Below are 16,329 nucleotides of genomic sequence, written 5' to 3' on the forward strand. Positions count from 1 at the left end.
ATGATTACTTCTCTTTATTCTCTTTTATTGCTAGCCACCTTTGCCCCAGACCGTACTTCACCCAATCTTTGCAGCAAAGGAGGGGCTACAAGCCGAAAAATAGCCCAGGAGAAGGTGGCTAGCAAATCCCTAAATAAAAAAAAACTCTTAAAAAATACGTCAAAAATCCAGGTGACCCGCGGGTCGACCCGGCCCGTACGGGCCGAGTGCGGGTCCAATGTCAATGACCCGGAGAATTTTCCAGGTCACTTTGACCCGGCCCGTTTGACCCGGACCCGTACGGGCCGGGTCAAATTCGGCCCGGCCCGCCCGTTTGCCAGGTCTAACGTCCTCCGTTAAACCCATTTGAAGTTTTGAAAACCCTTTTCGTCTCTTTTCATTTTGTCGTTTTTTTTTAAAACCCTCTTCGTAAAACCCACTGTTTCCCTCCTCTTTTTGTCTTTCCTTTACCACTTATCTTCTTCCCCATTAAACCCATTTTAGAGCTTTGAGCACTGTTTCTTGCCGCTGCACGTCCGGCCACTGGCGAAAAAGATGTTGAACGTCAGACATTGAATGTCTTCCTCGTGCAAAAGAAGATAGTAGGGGATTAAGATTAGGTTGTTTTCCAATGTTATTTGAGGTTTATTTATAGTATTTTGCACATTTCAGCTTATGTTTTTTTTCTTTTCTTGCTTATATCAATGAAAATATGTTGTTTTTGTTATTTACGGTTTGTTTTCTTTATTGTATGTGGGTGGAAGAAGAAGAAGAAGAGAGTAATGAAAAGTGTGTTATTTTTGGTTTGTGTAATGTATGACCCAAAAGTGTAGTGTATTTAGGTTCTTGATGACCCCCATCCCCCTCCCCTCCCCTCCCAAATAATGGCTTAGAGAAGCCCCAAAACCCCATATATATACCTGGTAACCCTATATAGGCACCTGAAAATCCCAAATAATCAACTTGAGGTCCATGGTGTGTAGTTCATTGGCACCCATGGGGACCTATCTTCTACACCATTTAGGGTCCCATATTCTCTTCTTTAATACTATAAGGAGTTTCCCTCTAATGCCCCACACTATCACCCTTTGGTACTAGTAACCCCATATAAGTATCTGAAAACCCCTGATTTAGAATGTGATGCCCATCTTGTGGAGTTGATGGGCTCTCTATGGGACTTCTCCTACCCCATGTGAAACCTTATTTAATAACATGTAGATCCAACCTCTAATGCCCTTGAGGAGCTCCCTTTAGGTACTATTAACCCCATATAGGTAGCTGAAAACCCCTGATTTGCAACATCAACACCATGGTGTGTAGTTGATTGCCACCCTATGAGGACCTATCTTCTACACCAACTAGGATCCCATATTCTCTTCTTTAATACCATAAGGAGTTTCCCACTAATGCCCCACACAATCACCCTTTGGTACTAGTAACCCCATATACGTACGTATCTGAAAACCCCTGATTTAGAATGTGATGCCCATCTTGTGGAGTTGATGGGCCCTCTATGGGACTTTTTCTACCCCATGTGAAACCTTATTTAATAACATGTAGACTCAACCTCTAATGCCCTTGAGGAGCCCCCTTTAGGTACTATTAAACCCATATAGGTAGCTGAAAACCCCTGATTCGCAACATCAACACCATGGTGTGTAGTTGATTGCCACCCTATGGGGACCTATCTTCTGCACCATTTAAGGTCCCATATTCCCTTCTTTAATACCATAAGGAGTTTCCTACTAATGCCCCACACAATCACCCTTTCGTACTAGTAACCCCATATAAGTATCTGAAAACCCCTAATTTAGAATGTGATGCCCATCTTGTGGAGTTGATGGGGGGGCCTCTATGGGACTTCTTCTACCCCATGCAAAACCTTATTTAATAACATGTTGACCCAACCTCTAATGCCCTTGAGGAGCCCCTTTAGGTACTATTAAACCCATATAGGTAGCTGAAAACCCCTCATTTGCAGCATCAACACCATGGTGTGTAGTTGATTGCCACCCTATGGGGACATATCTTCTACACCAATTAGGGTCCCATATTCTCTTCTTTAATACCATAAGGAGTTTCTCACTAATGCCCCACACAATCACCCTTTCGTACTAGTAACCCCATATAAGTATCTAAAAACCCCTAATTTAGAATGTGATGCCCATCTTGTGGAGTTGATGGGGGGGCCCTCTATGGGACTTCTTCTACCCCATGAAAAACCTTATTTAATAACATGTAGACCCAACCTCTAATGCCCTTGAGGAGCCCCCTTTAGGTACTATTAAACCCATATAGGTAGCTGAAAACCCCTGATTTGCAACATCAACACCATGGTGTGTAGTTGATTGCCACCCTATGGGGACATATCTTCTACACCAATTAGGGTCCCATATTCTCTTCTTTAATACCATAAGGAGTTTCTCACTAATGCCCCACACAATCACCCTTTCGTACTAGTAACCCCATATAAGTATCTGAAACCCCCTGATTTAGAATGTGATGACCATCTTGTGGAGTTGATGGGCCCTCTATGGGACTTCTTCTACCCCATGTGAAACCTTATTTAATAACATGTAGACCCAACCTCTAATGCCCTTGAGGAGCCCCCTTTAGGTACTATTAAACCCATATAGGTAGCTGAAAACCTCTGATTTGCAACATCAACACCATGGTGTGTAGTTGATTGCCACCCTATGGGGACCTATCTTCTACACCATTTAAGGTCCCATATTCCCTTCTTTAATACCATAAGGAGTTTCCCACTAATGACTTGATTTTGAGGATTGTAGTCCGTACAGATCGCAGTCCAAACAGTTGTCGTATCCACGCCGTGTTGTTTTGTCTCGTGCGGAAGACGTGATACGGGCCCACAGATTGATTTCAGTTTCCCTCTCTTTCTCTTCCCTCTTCTCTCTTCCCTCTTCTCTCCACCCGTCAGTGTTTTTTTTTTTTCCGTCCTCTTCTCCGGCGATCTCTACGGGTCTGTTTGGTTCGTGAATCTCGGCGGGAAGGGGAAGTGAAAGGGGATTTGTGCAGAATGGCAAAGAAAGGACCTTATGGGGGTGGGGTTTTGAAGTAACGTTTGGTTGTAGGGATGCTTACTAGGATTTTGTTAGAACTAAATTCCCAAATGCCATTTGGTTACAAGAATTTAGCGGAAGATATGCGACGAAGCAGTACGTGGAGCCTCATCCGTCGTTTGAGAAGGCCATTCCTGTTGAAATTCTAATATAGAAACTCGGTTTTGGGGGTTTTCCATTCGGTTCTCATTGGAGAGCCACGTGGGCCGACCGTATCCCGACATTGTTGTGGGTGTTTTGACCATCGGGTTTGAAAAACACAACCAAACGACGTGCCGGCATCTAAAATTCCCACGAAATTCTAATGAGATGCCTGATTTTTGACAACCAAACAGAGCTGTAGGCAATCTCTCCGGCGATCTCGACGAAGGTAAAGCACGTATGAAACCTAGAAAACAGTAAACCCTACCTGGTCTCAGTTTATTTTTCATGATTTGTCTTCGGTGTGAGTACGAAGTAGAGATATAGTTTGTAGTCAGTTGACAAATTTGTATTCTCACCTGTCATAGTAGAGATGTAGATGTAGTTTGTAGTCTCACCTCTCATACTAAAAGCTTTTGAACTACATTTATGCTTTTGAACTTTCCATGAATAAAAGCTTTCTTAACATCCATTTATTTTGAGCAACAAATTCTTGAAATTAACAAATAAAGATTAACATTAAAGAAATTGATGCTTTAACAATAGGAGTTGAGTGTATATTTAGAGAAAAAATAAACCACTTGTGGCAAACACACCGTTCTTACAGTTGGGGTACATGTTTCCAGATGGCATTCTTATACAATCACATATCTTTCTCCGTTGCCTTCACCCCCTTGTTATCTTTCATATTATTTTCTTTACTATCTGAAAGAAATAATTTGCAAATATTTTATTTAAGAGAAATGTGGCAGTGTGATATGATAATGCGCAAAGGGTGGTTGTGCTCCATAAGATATTGCTATTATTAGTAATTCAAAACTCATGCTATCCCATTTAGCTTTGGTGTTAAATGTGAAAGTGCTTGCGAAAAGAAGACAGACATGAGTTTGAAGAGTGTAGGGATTGAATTTTTGAGGGCCCATAATCCCTTCTCTAATACAATGCATAGCTCCCCTCTATTGCCCTTGAGAAGGCCCCCTTAGGTACTAATAACCCCTTTTTGTAGTTGAAAACCCATGACTTTCAACTTGACGACCATCTTCTGGATTTGATGGACCCTCCAAGGGTACTTCTTCTACCCCATTTGAGGGCCCATAATCCCTTCTCTAATACCATGCATAGCTCCCCTCTATTGCCCTTGAGAAGCCCCCCTTAGGTACTAATAACCCCTTTTTTGTAGCTGAAAACCCATGACTTTCAACTTCAGGACTTTCTTCTGGATTTGACAACTGTTTGGACTGCGATCTGTACGGACTACAATCCTCAAAACAACACGGCGTGGATACGACAACTGTTTGGACTGCGATCTGTACGGACTACAATCCTCAAAATCAAGTCATTAGTGGGAAACTCCTTATGGTATTAAAGAAGGGAATATGGGACCTTAAATGGTGTAGAAGATAAGTCCCCATAGGGTGGCAATCAACTACACACCATGGTGTTGATGTTGCAAATCAGGGGTTTTCAGCTACCTATATGGGTTTAATAGTACCTAAAGGGGGCTCCTCAAGGGCATTAGAGGTTGGGTCTACATGTTATTAAATAAGGTTTCACATGGGGTAGAAGAAGTCCCATAGAGGGCCCATCAACTCCACAAGATGGTCATCACATTCTAAATCAGGGGTTTTCAGATACTTATATGGGGTTACTAGTACGAAAGGGTGATTGTGTGGGGCATTAGTGAGAAACTCCTTATGGTATTAAAGAAGAGAATATGGGACCCTAATTGGTGTAGAAGATATGTCCCCATAGGGTGGCAATCAACTACACACCATGGTGTTGATGTTGCAAATCAGGGGTTTTCAGCTACCTATATGGGTTTAATAGTACCTAAAGGGGGCTCCTCAAGGGCATTAGAGGTTGGGTCTACATGTTATTAAATAAGGTTTTTCATGGGGTAGAAGAAGTCCCATAGAGGGCCCCCCATCAACTCCACAAGATGGGCATCACATTCTAAATTAGGGGTTTTCAAATACTTATATGGGGTTACTAGTACGAAAGGGTGATTGTGTGGGGCATTAGTGAGAAACTCCTTATGGTATTAAAGAAGAGAATATGGGACCCTAATTGGTGTAGAAGATATGTCCCCATAGGGTGGCAATCAACTACACACCATGGTGTTGATGCTGCAAATCAGGGGTTTTCAGCTACCTATATGGGTTTAATAGTACCTAAAGGGGGCTCCTCAAGGGCATTAGAGGTTGGGTCAACATGTTATTAAATAAGGTTTTTCATGGGGTAGAAGAAGTCCCATAGAGGGCCCCCCATCAACTCCACAAGATGGGCATCACACATATAGGTAGCTGAAAACCCCTGATTTGCAACATCAACACCATGGTGTGTAGTTGATTGCCACCCTATGAGGACCTATCTTCTACACCAATTAGGATCCCATATTCTCTTCTTTAATACCATAAGGAGTTTCCCACTAATGCCCCACACAATCACCCTTTGGTACTAGTAACCCCATATAAGTATCTGAAAACCCCTGATTTAGAATGTGATGCCCATCTTGTGGAGTTGATGGGCCCTCTATGGGACTTTTTCTACCCCATGTGAAACCTTATTTAATAACATGTAGACTCAACCTCTAATGCTGTTTGATCACACATTGTTAAAAGCAAAAAATACTTTGTTATTTACTTCTCTTTTAACTATTAATTGTAGTGATGTACACCTCTATTTTTTTATGAAAAAAAATCCATACTTGTTTAAGAAAAAGTTCCAAACCAACCTTAATTTTAAAGACAACACAAACCAAATTAGGGGTTTTCAGATACTTATATGGGGTTACTAGTACGAAAGGGTGATTGTGTGGGGCATTGGTGGGAAACTCCTTATGGTATTAAAGAAGGGAATATGGGACCTTAAATGGTCCAGAAGATAGGTCCCCATAGGGTGGCAATCAACTACACACCATGGTGTTGATGTTTCAAATCAGGGGTTTTCAGCTACCTATATGGGTTTAATAGTACCTAAAGGGGGCTCCTCATGGTTGGAGAACTCTGCCTAGAGCACATTTTCCAGGTTTCTTTAATCAGTGTCCTGCAACCAGATATAGCTTCACTACATGGGTATTGTGTTTGCTTTTGGTAAAATGATTTTGAGCGTTATTTTCAATGAATCCTATATTCTCAACTTAGAGAAACCTTGAAAGTCCACACATTTTTCAGGTTTTTACTAGCACGGCTAGATAAAATCACATTTTCCAAGTTTTTATTAGCACGGGTTTGCATATTGTTATGTGATTTGAGTTGAATAGAAATTAGTGCATTTAGTTCTTTTCAGGTATATTTGCAAATATAAACATTTCCATTTATTTTTCTCAAAAAAATACTGGTGTATTTACAAATATACATATTGTATTCCCCCTCAGGTATATTTGCAAAAATAAACATTTCCATTAAGGGATTTTTGCTGATTAGTCACTACATGGCAAAATAATTGCTTATTAGTCCCTAAGAAAAGCATCTTAGCTGAATAGTCGTACTTTTAGAAAATATTTGCTAAAAGGTCCCTAAAACTCACGAACTTCAATTTTCTCTGTTAAAATTTTTAAAATGGCAAATTTAGCCGCTCAAACCCATTTAATCAGTTTTAGCATTTTTTTTATTTCCCTTCCAATGTTTTTGGAAAAAAACTAGGAAATAAGCAACAATATTATCTCTTCCAATATTCTCGTCAAAATACCTTCAACAAAAAAAAAACATTTTAGGAATATTAAGGGAATGATATTTATGCCCCTTTCATCACCAGGGACACCCATTTGCCAGTGTACTTTGCAATCAAAGCCACTGGATTTTTTTGACATAAAGTACATCATCTCCCTTTTTGCCATTGATACACTGACGTTGGGTGTCCCTAGTGATCAAAAGGGGTGTAAATATCACTTCCCTAAATTAAATAGGGTCAATTTGAGTTATCTTTTCTTCATAGATAAATAAAGTAAGAAATTTTAGGAATATTTTTCGTTTCTAACTTTTCTAAGAAATTCCTATCTTGGTTGGATTGCAAGAAAATATCTCTGATGGAAAATTATTACTGTGGAAATTTTTTTCATTTAAAAATTATGTCTGATTTAGAGGGATATCATCATAAACTGAAGGTCCCTAACTCAAAATTTGAATAGGGTTGGTTTACCTTATCTTTTTTATGTGTAAGAAATAAGAAATTTTAGATTTTTTTTTCCTTTCCCAACTTTTGTTTTGGGAATAAGAACTAGAGTTTGGCTTCTAATCTTAGGAGAAGAAGAAGGAAGAATGTCAAAGGGAAAGTCAATATTGGAAGAGATAATATTGTTACTTATTTCCTAGTTTTTTTCTGAAAATATTGGAAGGGAAATAAAAAAACGCTAAAACGGATTCAATGGGTTGGGGGTAAATTTGCCATTTTAAAATTTTTAATGGAGAAAAATGAAGTTGGTGAGTTGTAGGCATGTTAATATTGAATAAAATAATCTTTTCTTTGTTGTACCGGATTTCGACCGAAATTTTTAACCATGGTTTTAGGAACCTTTTAGCAAATATTTTCTAAAAGTTGGACTGTGATATGCTTTTCTTATGGACTAATTAGCAATTATTTTGCCATATAAGGACTAATCAGGAAAAATCCCTTCCATTTATTTTTCTCAAAAAAATACTGGTGTATTTACAAATGAGGAATGTTAGATACAAGGGAGCCCTTGCATTAACAGCCACAAAAGGTCTCTTCATTGGATCCACATCATCAAATGTAACTGAAAATGGCGTGGATCCAATGAATAGCCCTTTTGCGGCTCTTTATGCAAGGGCTCCCTTGTATCTATCATTGCTCTGTACAAATATACATATGATACTCCCCCATACCCTTCAGCTTAATGGTTAGCCGTTATAGATTTTCATCGTGTTTTATTTTCTGATTCCCTCGCCACTTTTCGCTAATGTTTGCTTCTACTTCCTTTTTTTTTTTTTTTGTAAAGGCAAACAATTATGTTTGCTTCTTTTTTCCTCTTACGTTATTATGATATATGGTTTCATTTAAAATTGGGACCTCGGGTTCTTCTCAGACTTTTTTGTGAAAGATGGGTTTTTTGTTGCTCTGGAAGCTTTGTTTTATGCATTGAGAACTCCAGTGCGTGAACTGTCTTGTTTGTGGATCCACAACCGAACTCACTGAAACGGTGCAACTTTCTAAGATTATATTAACTATTAATCATCTCCTTTGATGTTTGCTAATCGTTTTGGGAGATTGCCTTATGATCTTGACTGAGTCTGTCTACATTTGATGTACTCTAGGATAAATTATGTCTTATTTTTCATAATATCGCATGGATGTCCCATTAGTATAACTGAATAGCATACATGTGGGGCCCATTGGCCGTCTTTAGTCCTTAACAAATGTGCTCATATTTCTTTTCCAAATAACATGCATCCAAACGAGATTAATACATTTCCAGGAAAAAGCTTTCTATTTTGGCTTTGTTGTACCAAACAACAAAAAGGATTTCCGTGGAAAGGAAAGGAAAAGAATTGGCTTTCCTCGGAAAGCCTTTCCCAAGCGAAAAGACTTTTCCCTGATGAAACCATCCTAAATGTAAAACAATAAACATTTTGCTCATAAGCCATCCTAAATGTAAGTGAAGATAGTTAATGTGGAACCGTATCAACTCCCATAGTTGATCAATAGTTCAACATTGCAAACTGGAAATAAACTGAAAGATGCCTAAAAAACCAAATTTCATACCATCCTAGATGTCCAACGTCGAATGCTAAAATATAAACCACCGAACTCCAAATCATCGAACTCCAAATCATCGAACTCCAAACCATAGAACTCAAAACCATCCTAAGTGTCCTTCATGTCAATGCCTAAGGGATTCTGAGGAGGAAGTCGAAGCCTGTCGACTGTGACAGTAATCGTGCCTTTCTTAGAGTCACGGATAGCATGGACATCTTGAAGATTAGCGTCTATTGGAATTAAATATTTCCGGACAAATTTTCCCTCTGACATGTTCCTCTTTGCAGCAATCATTAAGAATGACCTCTGCATGGCCTGTGGTAAGGCTGGTGTCAACTACTAAAACTGCCAACCCCGGTGTGTCGAGCCAATCTTTCGGCTGCCAAAACAAATATACATAATAAATCAACAAACAATGTAAAAATAGTTATAAAAAGTAAAGGCAAATTTTTTTTAATACTTACATCAATAGTAGCCTGATCAGCACTAATGACTGGTAGTGCTTCTTTAAATTCAGTGAAGAACTACCGGGTCGACATTTTCAATCCATGTAACCATAGGAGAAAACGGAGAAGAAATGAAAAGAGACAGATAGTGGATTAGTCTAACTTCATGTACCATAGGATGTTAAGCGAAATTGAGGTCTATAACATGAACCATGGAGGTTAACCAATGTCCATTACTTTCCAAATGATTTATGTTAAGACCTCTGACACAGCCAATTACTCCAAAAGCTTAAGCTTTACAATTTCCAAATACCAAAAGATGGTATCGATAGATTATGTTGAACACATAAGATGACATGAGTACAAAAACAAAGAAAAAAATAATAATTTAAGCACACATTAAGGCCCTATTTGGCTTGCAAGAATTTTAGAGGAAAGTTTGAAAAAGAAAATTATTTCTAAAGTTTCTTACTTCTTTAAGACAAGAAAAAAAAAAAACTTTAACTAACCCTATCCAATTTTTACTTAGAGAGACCTTTGATTTATGATAATATCCCTCTAAATTACCATAACCATGTCACTTCCCTCTAAATTGTGGAAAGAAAAAAAAGTTTCCAATAAAAATTTTCCATCCGAAATGTTTTTCTTGCAATCCAAACAGAGCCCATTCAGAGAGAGAGAGAGAGAGAGAGATGCATTTAACAATACGCTCCCTACGAACCATGGCATAGCTATTCTTAAGAATGAATCACATTGTTACGTGCCTAATCGGCCGTAACGGAAATAAACGAAAAGAAATAGAAGAGAGGGAGAAAAAGGTTGATTCGAGGCAACCGGAACTCTTAACAGCTCAATTCGAGAGGAACCATGACTCTCCTAAACAAAGCCTCATTTGCTGTAAATTTCTTTTTCTTCTCCATTCCATTGAAATACAAACTTAAATACAAGCATAAAGGTAGTTTTACATTACTAACCCACTAACCCACTTACATAACACTTAGAAAATAACTAACATCCACAACCTTAAACCCATAATCACATAATTAATAACCAGAATCTAACTAACCCCACTAACATGCACATATCATTCCTCCCCCCTTAGAAACGACCTTGCCCTCAAGGTTGAATTATTGAATTAAATACTTTAATCTACCGGGGTCCCATATCTTAATGGTCGCGATCTCTTGAACTCTACATTCAAAATTTGTTGGGATCAAAATTGTAATACAAATTGAAACGGTGAAACAACCAAATGGGTCGGCAAAATTGACAATGCAACTTGGTCCACATAACTGATCAGCACTAATAGAGAACCATATTTAAACCTCATCTTTAGTGAAAGTAATCCTCATCCCATTTCACTTCGCAAACCACTTTACATTTAGCTTCCCTCCCTACGCCGCCAAGATAATGCGATGATCTATTCTAAGTCATTGAGAGATGTTTGAACACCGTTGAGGTGTAAATATCCATCGCAAATATTTCTTCAATCATATCCTTCCTTATACTTCGAATTTTAGCACATCTACTTTATGAGTGGTCTCGGAGTCACTCTCTACGGTGACATCTCAGGAGTTTAAATTTTGAGAGAAGTAACATTCCTTCGTAAAGTGCTTGGACCTCATCGTCTTCTCCTGAAGAAATTAATAAGAAAATCTTCAATCAATTACAATACCAAGAAAGCTTTGGAAGATTATTTATAAAATCGACATGGGATAGAGAAATAATTTCAGATGATTGATATATTCGTACCCACGATATGGGGCAAAATAATCATTAAATTTTCATTCTCCATTTAACACATCATTCTCAAATTAAAAGATGAAAACCAGGGGTTAACTCAACAGGAAAATATCCAACAAGTACATGAAAATATCAAATTCGAGAAATTTACAGATGCTCCAGAAACAAAAGAAAACAACAATAAGAAAACATGCAATCAAATGATCCATCCATTTATACCCACAACAAGGGCATTTATACCCACAACATGGGGTAAGGAAATCATTTGATTTCTACTATTTATTTAACAGATATCACCTTCTAAACTATTCACAACATAAATTAACTCCAAATTAGAACCAAACATCTATGTCAAAATCAAACCCATGAACTGAGGTTATTTTTTTAAGAGGGAAAAAAAGACAATGGTATTTGCATCTCTTGTTTTGACTACTTCTACCATCTCTCTTTTACTCAAAGCTTATTTGTTAGAGCTTCAGTTAACTAGAATGAATGAAAGAATTTTAAGAGCAGCAAAATGATAAAAAAAATGGTTGGCAAGGCCAATTGCCTCTATATTATATTATTAAGGCTCTGTTTCTTTCAACGTAAAATTGGCGTTAAAACGAATTTTACGCCCATTTGAAAACTAAAAATTGAATATTTTTTTAATGGGATAAATGTTGTTTTACGTCCATTTTACATTGACAGAAATGGGAAGTGATATTTCCACTTTTCATTTTCATGTTTTCTGTTAGGGAGAAAAAAAAGGGGGTGGAGATAGGATTTAAATTGGATGGCTATTGAAGCATCACGCATTTAATTAATTCTGATGTAAGGTAACCAAGTGGCATGTGATGTGAAAACATTTAAGCTGAAGTCTGAACCTACAATGTGATGTGATGTGAAACTATTAGAGGGTTTATCCTAACCCTCTATAGATTGGAGGATTAGGATCAACCTATATAAATAATTTTTGGGGCGCAACCTATTTAGGCTATGGCCTATCTAACGGACGGTTTGGATCATCCTATGGTGCAGGCCATACCGTACTTTTAATAAAGTGAGGAGTGCCCTCATCAAAATACAATACTGTGGATAACATTTCCAGAAAGAAATCAGTGAATAAGATTTTTTAATAAAAGTAGCATAACTCCTAAAAATTGACAGCAAACTAATCACAAGATTGGTCATATTATATATTGCTAACAACTAGACTAAAAGTTACTTTAAAAAATGCATAGTGTAATAAACAATACAAGCTTAAAATATTTGGCATTCATGAACAAAAGAATCTGATTCAATTGTGATATTGTTTAAAGGTTCTAGAAAGGTTCTAGAAGAAAAGAATAAAAAAATCCATATACTCCATCAAAATCATAAAAGATCAAGAGAAGTACAAATATACCTGCTTATCTTTTTTCCTATATCACATGTTCCATGTGTGAATATATAACTGTAAAACACAAATAAGGTATAAGAAAGAAAGACATACATAGTACAACTATGATTCAAAAGCTATGACAGTCATGCAATTCCAACATCTAAAATTATAAACTCAAGTGCATTACACTTTACCCCGAAGGCAATATAGACTTTGTTGTGATCTGTTTTTCTAACTTGATTTCTTCACCAATCTGATGAGGTAAGTTATGTATTATCTAACACAATAAACATATTGCTCTATGCTTAAATATGCAAATGAGGATTCACAAAGGCCCTATTTGGATTGCAAGAAATAAATCAAGTCAATTTTTTTTTTATTGAACTTGAACTGTTGTGGTTCAAGGCTTCAAGCTACTTTTTCAGTACTTATCTAACAAATAAAAAATAAGAAACTTTGCCAAAAAAAAAAAAAAAAATCTTTTTCCAACTTTTTCTTGAAAATTTCTGCAATCTAAACAGTGCCAAAAGGCAAGCCCATTTCCAATCCAAAATGCATAATTTGGCCTAAGCCAATCTACAGAGCTACACATAATGATTCATTCACACGTGAATGAGAGAGTTCCAGGACAAAGTAAAATGAAAGAATCAGAAAAGAAGAAATCAAAATGAGTTAGACAATAGAAGAAAGCACCATCTCAAGGCGATTGAGAAAAACTAAAAACCCTAAAAATGAACAGATCGGGATAAGGGAGAATGAAAATAGGAATGAAACGCTATCTCAAATGTTAAATGGACAGATTTAGTAGAAAATGGAAACCCTCACCTTCTCAAAAGGACTCCCCCGTTTCTTCTTCCTCAGCTCCTTCTTTTCTTTTCTTTTTCTCCCCCTTCTCTCTCAGGCCCAATCTCGGACAGCTTGGGAATATAGATATAGACATGTAGTTTTGACTATTAAGGCTCTTTATACTCCGTTTCGCAAGTCCTACTCTTACTACCGTCCATAAAAACCAATCCAACGGTGTAAAAGGAATAATAAAATTGATGCGGATCGGTCTTATTAACTGTCGATAATTTCTCATCCAACGGCTTACAGCCTGTAACTCCATTTATTCCCAGAATGCCCATTCCAATTACATCAAATTTCACATTATTGAATGTTACGAGAGCAGAGTACTAGCGTAGGAGACCTGGCAAACGGGTGGGTCACAAAGGGCCCGGAACAGACCCCAACCATATGGGCCAGGTGGACCCACGGGTCACAGTTTTTTTTTTTTTTTTTTTTTTTTATTCCTACACTATAGGATGATCCAAACCGTCCATGTGAAGAGCATTAACATAAATAGGTTGTGCCCAAAAAATTATTTCCATAGGATGACCCTAGCCCTCTGATCTATGGAGGAATTGCATAATATTATTTATGGAAACCTCTGTAGATCGGAGGGCTGAATCATCTTATGGAAATGATTTTTAGGGCACAACCTATTTACGTTGTGTTCCATCACATGGACGGTTTAGATCATCCTATGATGTGGTCTATAAAGTACTTTTGAAAAATACGAGACTATAAGGGCTTACACTGAAGAAAATCTCGATCATTTGGGTTTTTATGAGCACCTGTGGGCACCCGCGGGTTTATCTAGCCCGGCCTAGTTTTGACGGGTTGGGCTGGGCCAGGTCAAATTTCAACGGGTAACTAATTTAGTGACCCAGGCCCGTAAATTACTAATTTAGTGACGAAAATAATAATTAAAAATAGGAAACTTCTTCCATGCCGCACGTTCTTGGCAGTTTCCATATGCATCAATGCTGAAGACTATCATTAATGGCTTGTGAGAAACAGTAAGTAAATCTGCTACTGGTGGATGGTTTGTCTCTGAGGGTGAATCTGTTCTTCTTGCTCATGATGATGGTTCGTGTTCCTTTTATAATATTACAAATTCTGAGGTATATAGTCTCTATCCAGATTCCTTCTCTCTATAATTTGCTTTTTTTCCCTTCTGCAAACCAATATTTTTGTACATATTCTTTCTTTTAACTTCTAATCCTAATTGGATTAGAACCAATTGTTCGTGTAACTTTGAAGACTAAATAATTTTGGTTTTCTTGCTTACCCTTTTCTATGCGAAAAAAATAATGTCCGATGGGTTTCTTGTTGCTATAATCATCTTTTAGTTTCAGGAAATATCTCTTGTACATTTGGATTGCTCGCTTGCTCTAACTCCCTATCATTGTTGTCAAATGATTTGCCTAGGAATCTACCCAGGGGTCAATAGCTGAGGCAAGGTCAGCTTGGATGTGCTGGACGCCTGGGCCTACCTCTATCTTGTTTCTTAGACAAATGCCAAGGCCAAATGTGACCACACAAGGCCTAGGCTAAAATGATCTTTCAGGAATGTTTATAACGGTCGTATTTTTTTTTTTCCTTACATATGTGAATATTGATCAAGGTTTAGAGTTTGAATGCAGATTTTTTAGGAATTAAACATTGTACATGTTCTTATTATTTTCTGCTCACTTGTGACAATTGAGGCCCTGACATCCTTTGACTAAATGTTTTTTTTCTTCTTAAGAATGGTGAATAGCATATTAAATTATTCTACATTGCGATTTCCTATTGTTTTTCTCTTGCTAGTTCGCTTACAACGTTGATTTCTTATTATCGATGCTTACCAGCTCTTCCTCCATGTTATTAATGCATTCAACCATGAAGCTTGTAGATATGTTAAGTATGCACAAGTAACGGTAGCCAAGAGTGCATTGAACGAGGAAGCTATTATTAGGCACATATCAAAACTTTTTGTTGTTACGCATTCTGATGGGCACCTGTGGATCTTACACCGATTTCTATGTATCCACGGATCTGATTTCTGTGATTACAATTAGTTTTCTTTTATGCGTAAGTAACTCTACTATTGGTTTTTTTTCTTTTTAATCTTTTTCAAGCCTTGGTGCCTGGGAGCTTTCATTTAATGCCGCCTATGCATTTCATTTACCATGCTCCTGGTATTCACAAGAAAATATCTTTTGCAGTTTTCGCTTTGTCAAAATTCATTTTCTGAGAAATTATATGATGCCCGACCGTTAAATACCGTGAAGGTGGTACTTCAAAACTAACACCCTTGATATTTGATCCAACAGCAGCCTCTTAAAAAGTGGGCAGCTGTTGGATCAAATATCGAGGGGGTACTGTTTTGACTGTACTTGACGGTCGGGCACCATATTAAAACTCTCATTTTCTAACTTCTAAGTCCTCACTTCTGATATTCTGCAAATGACATTCATATATAGAGGAAAGAAGATGATTTAATCTTTCACCCCATGTCCAAAGCAAGAGCATGGAGTTACTTGGTTTTGTTTCCGTGAACGTAAGGTTTATCTTTTATTTAAAATGGAAATATCACTTCCCAAAAACAAAAAAACTTGAAATATTTGTTTACCCAAGGTGAAAGCAGGTTAGAGAGGGCTGGTGAGAGATTTGTGAGGACAGTCACATACTCTCCACACACACTGCATCTTTGCCTCTCACGCTAGGTAAGCAAATATTTTGAATAACCGCAGGAGAAACAAGAAAACAATGCAAAACAAGAGAAGAAAAAAATACCAAAAGCATCAAGCATTCATCAACATATTCATAAGAAAATCGTAGTAATGAAGCTTACCTTCAACAAATGAAGAGCAAACTATCATAACCTCTCTCCCAATAACAACCAAATGGAAACCATAGTAGCAAGAAGAGGAGAAAGAGAGAGACGGATTAGGACTTTTTTTTTTCAAAAGAGGTTTTGGTAGGGTTAGGGTTTAGATCGCCGCCTAGGAGAAATTTCAGAAAAGTGAAAAGGGTAAAGTTAAAAAGAGAA

The 16,329-nt window shown here is 37.6% G+C and overlaps 1 long non-coding RNA gene and 1 other non-coding gene across 2 annotated transcripts; one reads left to right on the forward strand and one right to left on the reverse strand.

Annotated features, from left to right (window-relative positions):
- Positions 1 to 10,261: 10,261 nt before the first annotated feature.
- On the reverse strand, positions 10,262 to 16,329 carry LOC143891455 (uncharacterized). Its single transcript, XR_013255338.1, has 3 exons — positions 16,132 to 16,329; positions 12,495 to 12,542; positions 10,262 to 10,998 (listed from the first exon to the last, which is right to left on the reverse strand). It is a non-coding gene; the product is annotated as an uncharacterized LOC143891455 (long non-coding RNA).
- On the forward strand, positions 15,202 to 15,353 carry LOC143891486 (small nucleolar RNA snoR2/U65). Its single transcript, XR_013255368.1, has one exon. It is a non-coding gene; the product is annotated as a small nucleolar RNA snoR2/U65 (small nucleolar RNA).

This window comes from Tasmannia lanceolata, unplaced genomic scaffold (assembly GCF_043159265.1).
Source record: "Tasmannia lanceolata isolate RefF3 unplaced genomic scaffold, GAP_Taslan_0.1 ptg000013l, whole genome shotgun sequence".
Classification (NCBI taxonomy): Eukaryota; Viridiplantae; Streptophyta; class Magnoliopsida; order Canellales; family Winteraceae; genus Tasmannia; species Tasmannia lanceolata.